A 6,939-nucleotide genomic window follows, 5' to 3' on the forward strand; every position below is an offset into this window, starting at 1 on the left:
GGGGAAATGTGTTTTATGGAGTGTGGCAGCGCGTTCCGGGGGGGAAATGTGTTTTATGGAGTGGGGCAGCGCGTTCCTCCTTTCCCAATGGGACTGCCACCGTACCAGTGAACAGTACAGTGAATAGTTAATTATCCTCCCCGCTGGTTCGAGAATTTATGTGCTGCAAATGGGGATATGTATGCATACTTGCCAACATTCTGTGACCAAAAAGATGTAGGATATTTCAGGTTTCAAAAATAATAATTTGATTAAAAAATGACATCTCAGGAAAATACAAAGCATACATTGTTGGCGCCAGTGAAGCAATCTAAAATACACAAACCATCAAACAGCAGGACATGGAAATATGTTCACATGTTAAAAATGTATAATTCAGAAAGGTAAGTTAACACCAAATTCAATTACACTGAAGGTAATCACACAGAGCTGTTGGGCAACGTTTGCCACTGCTTTGTAGCAGGAGCCTGGAAAAAACATATGTATTCCTGCAGAGCAAGTTGAACAATGAATGACACAGAGACTGATGCCCCCCCTCAGTCTGATATGCAGATGCTGTGTGATGGTGTTACACTCTGCCACTTGCCTTCAATGGCGGTTCACCTAAGGGTTGTCCAGGCAAAAGTGCAGGACAGAGTCACATAGCTGCCAGGTCAGTGGATTGGTCTGAGCCCAATCTAACTAATCATCTACTAGCCCACTGCAAAGACATATTAATGTGTTGCATGCTTTGTCCTGCAGCCTGCCTTAGAGTAACATAAATTACCTACCACTGTAAAAAGCAGTAGGATCTGTCACCCAAATCTGTAGGCGGTAGGACTGCTTAAAAAGCAGAAGCCTACTGCCTAAATCTGTAGGGTTGGCAAGTATGTGTATGTGCAGCAGACATGGATATGTGTTTTATGCCGACAGACGCATTTGGGATTGAATTTCCAGCATAAAAACAGTTATTTTCTCTCCTGCATGGGGGGCAATTTGGCATTCCCTGAGCAAGGGGTTGTTCATTTGCCCCTTTGTAATGTGTGGCAGAGAAGGTTAACGAGAGGCCTTATATTGCTTTCATTATCAATCACACATTTAAAGTCCCTATGAGACCCGATAGCATGGTGTGTTTGTTTAAAAGTTTGCCGATACTTTCTAAAATGCCTTTATGGCGTCATGACATCTTTCACGTATTTCTGTTAAGTCGTTGGGACGTTTTCACGTAGGACGTCTGTATGTGCTTGGGAAGATAATCACGGAGGAAGGACCGCTCCATACCGTTTACTAGCCTGTATTTATTTTTAATTGTGTATTTATAAGGCGCTTATACATCTATGAAGTGTTTTGAAGCGCCAGGTATATTTAGGTGCCGGTGGGTTTGTTTTTCCTGTTTTGATTTTGGTTGTAGCAACAGCGGATCTTTGTATGTCTTCTTGGCTGGTATTATCCCCATCCCAGCTCCCCCAGGTCTCCAGTCAGAAGTGATTTGTGGCCGTGCCGTGCACGCCGAGGGAATTTCAGTGCAGATGTTTTTTGTTTTTTCCAAATTCGGCTGCCAACAGCAAGTTGGATTATCCGCCATCTTTCTTCACCCTTATCTGCGCAACACGGCTTTCACTGTTAAAACAGCAATGCGCTCAACTAGTTGGAAATTAAGCCCCATGTCGATCCCATTTTTACCACAGCTGCTGCACAGGCTCACGTGGGCTTGGATGCCTCTGGGGCTCCCGGGCCCTCCTGCGCTGTGGATATGTGCCGCCACCGGAGCAGGGAACAAGTGCAGTGGCAGCCCGGGTCTCTGGAAGAAGAGCTGCTGGCACGGCTGAAGTTCCCTTGGCATGATTTCTGTGACTTTACTGCCTTTACGAGGTGAGGGGTTCTTATTTGAACATTGCAGGGTATGTGCCTAACGTTACCTCTCAGTGCTGCCAGGCAGTGCTTTGAGCTGTACTGGCCAGAGTTTGTTTGTACCACAAGATGTCTGTATTGATTTCCCCCCTGTCCAGCATGGCCTCCCCACAGGGAATTTCTTCCACTGCCTGTCTGTATAGGACAGAGTTTTTATTTCCCTGTGTTGTCTTTCTGACTAGGTGCCTGCATGTTCATTTATACTTTGCTAGTATGCAGTGAAAATGCAGACTCCTATGTAGTCTTACCAGCAAGATAACAATTGATTATTTTGCCTTAAAAATAGCCATACTGTAGACAGAGGTCTTCAATCTGTGGGGTGTGTGATCCAGGACGGTGAGAACAGAGAAAATACTTTTTGTTTGCCTCGCTTAACTGTGCATGGCTAGCCGCTGCCCCCCGCCCCCATTCCCAGTCAGTGCATCATGGCCACGAAACAGGAAATAAACGCAGCCTGGACGTACGCTTTCCTGCGTTTAGATGGCGTGTCCACGCTGCGTTGTTGCCTCCTGCTGGTGCCGCCAGTGTCTTCTTGCCCGGTAAGGGATGCTGCTTCTCGGCTCAGCACACCACATTAGGAGTGGGTGCCAGGGAGCAAGCGTTTCAGGCCTTTACCGGACCCTCTGCTTCTCTCTCCCACTTTGTATCCACAAAGGTGAACGCGTGGAGAGAGGAAGCGAGCAGGGGGACCGGATCACTGCAATGCTGGTGCCCCCACCTTCTACGGGGAGAGGAGCCGAGCTGGGACTGAAGCATACCTTGCCAGTGTTGTGTATGATATCCGGCTCCCCCACAGCAGATTGCTTAGCTCCAGAAATCAGCAGTGGTCGAACTGGATGTCATACAACACCGACTCCCCTGCCTCGGCTGCCCTGACACCCCTCTGGTCCATGGGACGGCTCTGGCTGGGTCCGAGATCAGGCATCAGATGTCAGGCCGGATCTCGGAACCTGGCCTGTCTCAGCCATGACCAGGCTTTACCAAGCACCCCGGCTTCGCAGAGGGACACTGGAGGCCCGGTGACCTAATCTATGCGGTGCCCCTTTCCCCTGCCATCACTCACGCATGTCCTGGCTCTGTTTGCTCACCCCGTTTGTTTTCTTCTATCCTGAAAGACACCACGGAAATCAATGGGCCATGAACATCACTCTGACGGGGAGGGAGATCACTGTTGAAAACAGGCATTCTATTTGCTGTACACATTATTGTTGTTCAACTGTGCATTTTACACTTTCATGGGGGGAAAAAAGTAATTTCTAAACTCAAAAAAAAACACTGCTGAAACTTGCATTCACTAGTTTTCTTTGAGATTATTTTTTTTGTGGTCAGAGCACCACACCAATACTCTATAATGTGTGTGCCCCTTGCTTTGTGTTTTCACAGATTATATTTATAAAGATGTTTATACAACTGTTGATCACAAATAAATGCTTCCGTTGTGCTGACAACAGTTATTGGGAAATTAAACTGGGTTTATGGCTGCCAACTTTTGGTTTTAACTACAGAGGCAGAAATACCCCAACCCATTGACCAACCCATCCCTTGGCAAAACACATTGTATAGCGCTTCCTTTTTTATAAGTAATTGCAAAAGTCATCAATTAACAAGTTTTACATATATTTCTTGTTTTTATTGTTTTGGTTAAATTCAACCTTAAGCACATTAAAAGAAACAACAATATATCAATGCACATAATTATATTTTCCATATGTAACATCTCATCAACGGTCTGTCATCCTGCTGAGCTACCCCGGTAGCCATCTACTATAGAGTGAGTCTATGCATCCCTGGATGTACTGAAATCACTGCATTACCAACAGTACTTTGGGTGCACCGCTGCCATAGAAGTGATTCAGAGGGATTTAAAGTGGAAATCTTGTATATCATCCTGCTCTGGGTGCCAGGCCTTCGCCTGCTTGGGGCACCCTATGTTGCAGAGAAGCCAGAGGCCCTCGTGTCTGGCATGGCAACCGCAGCAGTCTGCTGCTACGTCAGCGCTGTCGCCCAACTGCAGTAAAAGCTACATGGTTATTACTCAATGTTTCTGAAAGTTAGCTTGGTGAGTTAAGAACTACCTTGTTGGATTCTATGTAAGATATGTGGATGAATGATTGGAATGCCAGCAGGGTGCACTTCTCAACTATTCTAGGCAGGGAATAAAAAGGGTAAAATATAACAAGCTGATGCTCTTTCCCTCGCTCTATTATTTTTTGTTTTTGTGACTGAGTGCAAGTCACGTTTTCAGGTATGTGCTCTGACTGCTGTAGGGGAGGGGCGGTCCAAAACCCCCCCCTGGCCTACATCTCCACCCCAGGTGAGGGCCATGGCTCATCGGGTGCCCCCTCCTTACCACCCGGGCCCAGGTGGTGGATGGCTCACCTGCTGAAGACATTGCCCACACGTATTGAATTTAGCTAGGCCTCAGAAACCATTTTGTCTAATAAAGATGGTGTGAGCGTGGCGCACTGCAGCGCGGCCCCCACCCTTGGAGAGTTTCAATTGTCCCTGTTGCCGCAGCACCCTGGCAGATCCGCTGTGAGCACGTTCCCACGAACAGGACGGACATGAGCTAGCCTAAGATACTAACACTGTAACATTTCACCTTCCGCAGTGTATCACTGCTCCCAGAATGACCCGGTCAGCAAGGCCTGGGTGATGGGAAGATCTGTAGAACGGGCATCCGATGAAAGCAGAAAGGAACCCAAAAAATGAATGTCTTCCAACATGTACAGCCTTTCCATACAACCACGTTTACTAAAGAAACCTGTAAAATTGTGTATGACACCAGCCATGAAGGACCCACACCCCTACAGGGGTGTGCAAATGATAAAAGCATTCCAGGGGAGTGTTCCTTAGATGTATCATTAAAAACCGTACAGCCCGCGGTCCCGCGCCATAACTGAACTAATGCTGCTAGAGTGCACAAGAAAACGAATGTAACCATACAGGGGGCACATGTGAAGGGTGTGTGAGAATGCACTCGTCACGCGTGTATGTCTAAGCCCCTTGCATGCCGCCACCATCACATACGGTGGCGGTTCATTTTCTATGTACTACACCAACCACAATGCTACCTCACTTGCTACAAGATGTATATGCATATAGCTAAATACTGTAATTGTTGAAACATAGTGTACGAATAAGGTGCTCAGACTGGATATAACTGAAATACCTCCAGCGAAATGAAATGTATGTTTTCAAGTAATTCAAACAAATATTATAACGTGTTCTAATGATGGTGATGTTTTCGCTTCCAAAAACCGGCAACACGCGAGGAGGATACCTTTGTAAATATGTGCAAGGCCATTTCCCCTCCCACCCTCCAGATACTGCCAAACATGAGAAAAGAGGCCCGCACCGTGCTGCCCCACCTCCCCCAACTAGACTGGAGCCGCTTCAAAGATGTGTAGCCCCCTCTGCAGCACCCAAGGCCACGGGCCGCCACCTGCATTATTTACAGCACAGCAGTAAACCCCTGCCTGAACCCACACTTCCAAATGCGCCCCCTCGTAAACCCCACAACCCACCAGATCATCTTAGACTTATGGCCCTGTGCAATCAGGACACCCAACACTGTGGCAACACACAGCGGCACATTTATAACCACATCTAACAAGACAGGGAGGCTTGCACCGTCCGTCCCATGCCCCGAAGCTTAGCCCCTCAACCTATGGCTCCGGTCAACAGGACACTGGTAACCATGCCCTGACGAATGACCATTAGACCCCTCACAAGGTGCATTCCTCCTGTGTTGCATTAACCTGTAGAATAACCTATTGGAAGATTTACTAAAGAAGATAATATTGTAATGACTGAATGACTGCAGTGTGCATGGCCTAGGGCAAATAAGTCAGGAAAAGACATCTCTGACACTGGCCGCGATGGCACAACAACACCACCCGGATGAACTTTGCCAACCTGCCAGGCCCAGCCCAACCCACGAGGCTGACCAGTGACGTTCTCCAGCCACGGCCAACCGCATCGCAGCAGCACCTATAGTTAGTCGTCGGCACCCAATCCCATTGAACTTGTGCCCCCTATAGTGTGTAGGTTCTTATGACGTTTTTTGTAAATATATACGCCTGTCTTTGCTATTGTCAGACAGAGCGCTCTCGGAGTTTGCAGAGTTCTTTGCATGCCATATTCTGATTGATAAACTCCCATTTAAGCTCACCCGCACTCTGTCTTAGCCTTATTCCCTACTTGGGAGAGTCCTTCATTGTCTCTCATTGCGGGGAGGATCGTGCTGGCTGGGGACGCTCGCCTTCAGTGGTGACCCCGAAAGCGTGATTATTACTATTATTTTTTCCCAATCTAACATTACCGTCCCCTTTTGGCACGCGAATCTCCGGTCGAAAATGGATACGCACGGTGAGCCGGCTCCGGGAGGCTGGCCGCCAACGGCGACCGGTACACTAAGAAGTGCGCACTCAAAAAGAGAGAGGGTACGGGATCCCAGTTGAAAAATCCCCTTTGAGTACCGCTCGCCGGAGCCGGGGCTGACTGTTGAGCTGACGGCAACACTGCCTGGACGGACCCAGTTTCGGAGACTATCGGTTCAAGACGGGCACGTGAGTATTGAGTGCGAGCGATTGTAAAGGGAGTGGGGGAAGAAGTGTAGGACAGGGGACGAAGAGGGGGTACCAAATCCACTAAGGATCATCCTAAAATTTTCCTTGCTTTTTCTTTGCATATGGCCATTAGGATTTAGAGGTGAATAAGAGATAAAAGTGACGGGAACCTAGCTCCGAAAGGGGGTGGAAGGCGGTGCCGCATAGTGCTATCTTGACTAGTACTGGGAATATATGAAGAAGTGGAATATAAGATAAAAAGTGTCCAGCAAAAGGGGGCACTGAGAGTATATTAATGACCGCTATTACTTCTTTCTTTTCTTTTCTTTAGGGTTAGGGGGAAAATACAAGTGAGAATAGTACAAAACTCAGAGAGAAAGTAAGAGGGAGAGAGTCCTACTATAAGAGGGAAGAGCAGACCAATATATATATATATATATACATGCGCATCCACATATCCGAATAAGAAGGATAGGGG

This window comes from Ambystoma mexicanum, chromosome 8 (genome assembly GCF_040938575.1).
Source record: "Ambystoma mexicanum isolate Mex_15411 chromosome 8, UKY_AmexF1_1, whole genome shotgun sequence".
In the NCBI taxonomy this organism is placed as follows: Eukaryota; Metazoa; Chordata; class Amphibia; order Caudata; family Ambystomatidae; genus Ambystoma; species Ambystoma mexicanum.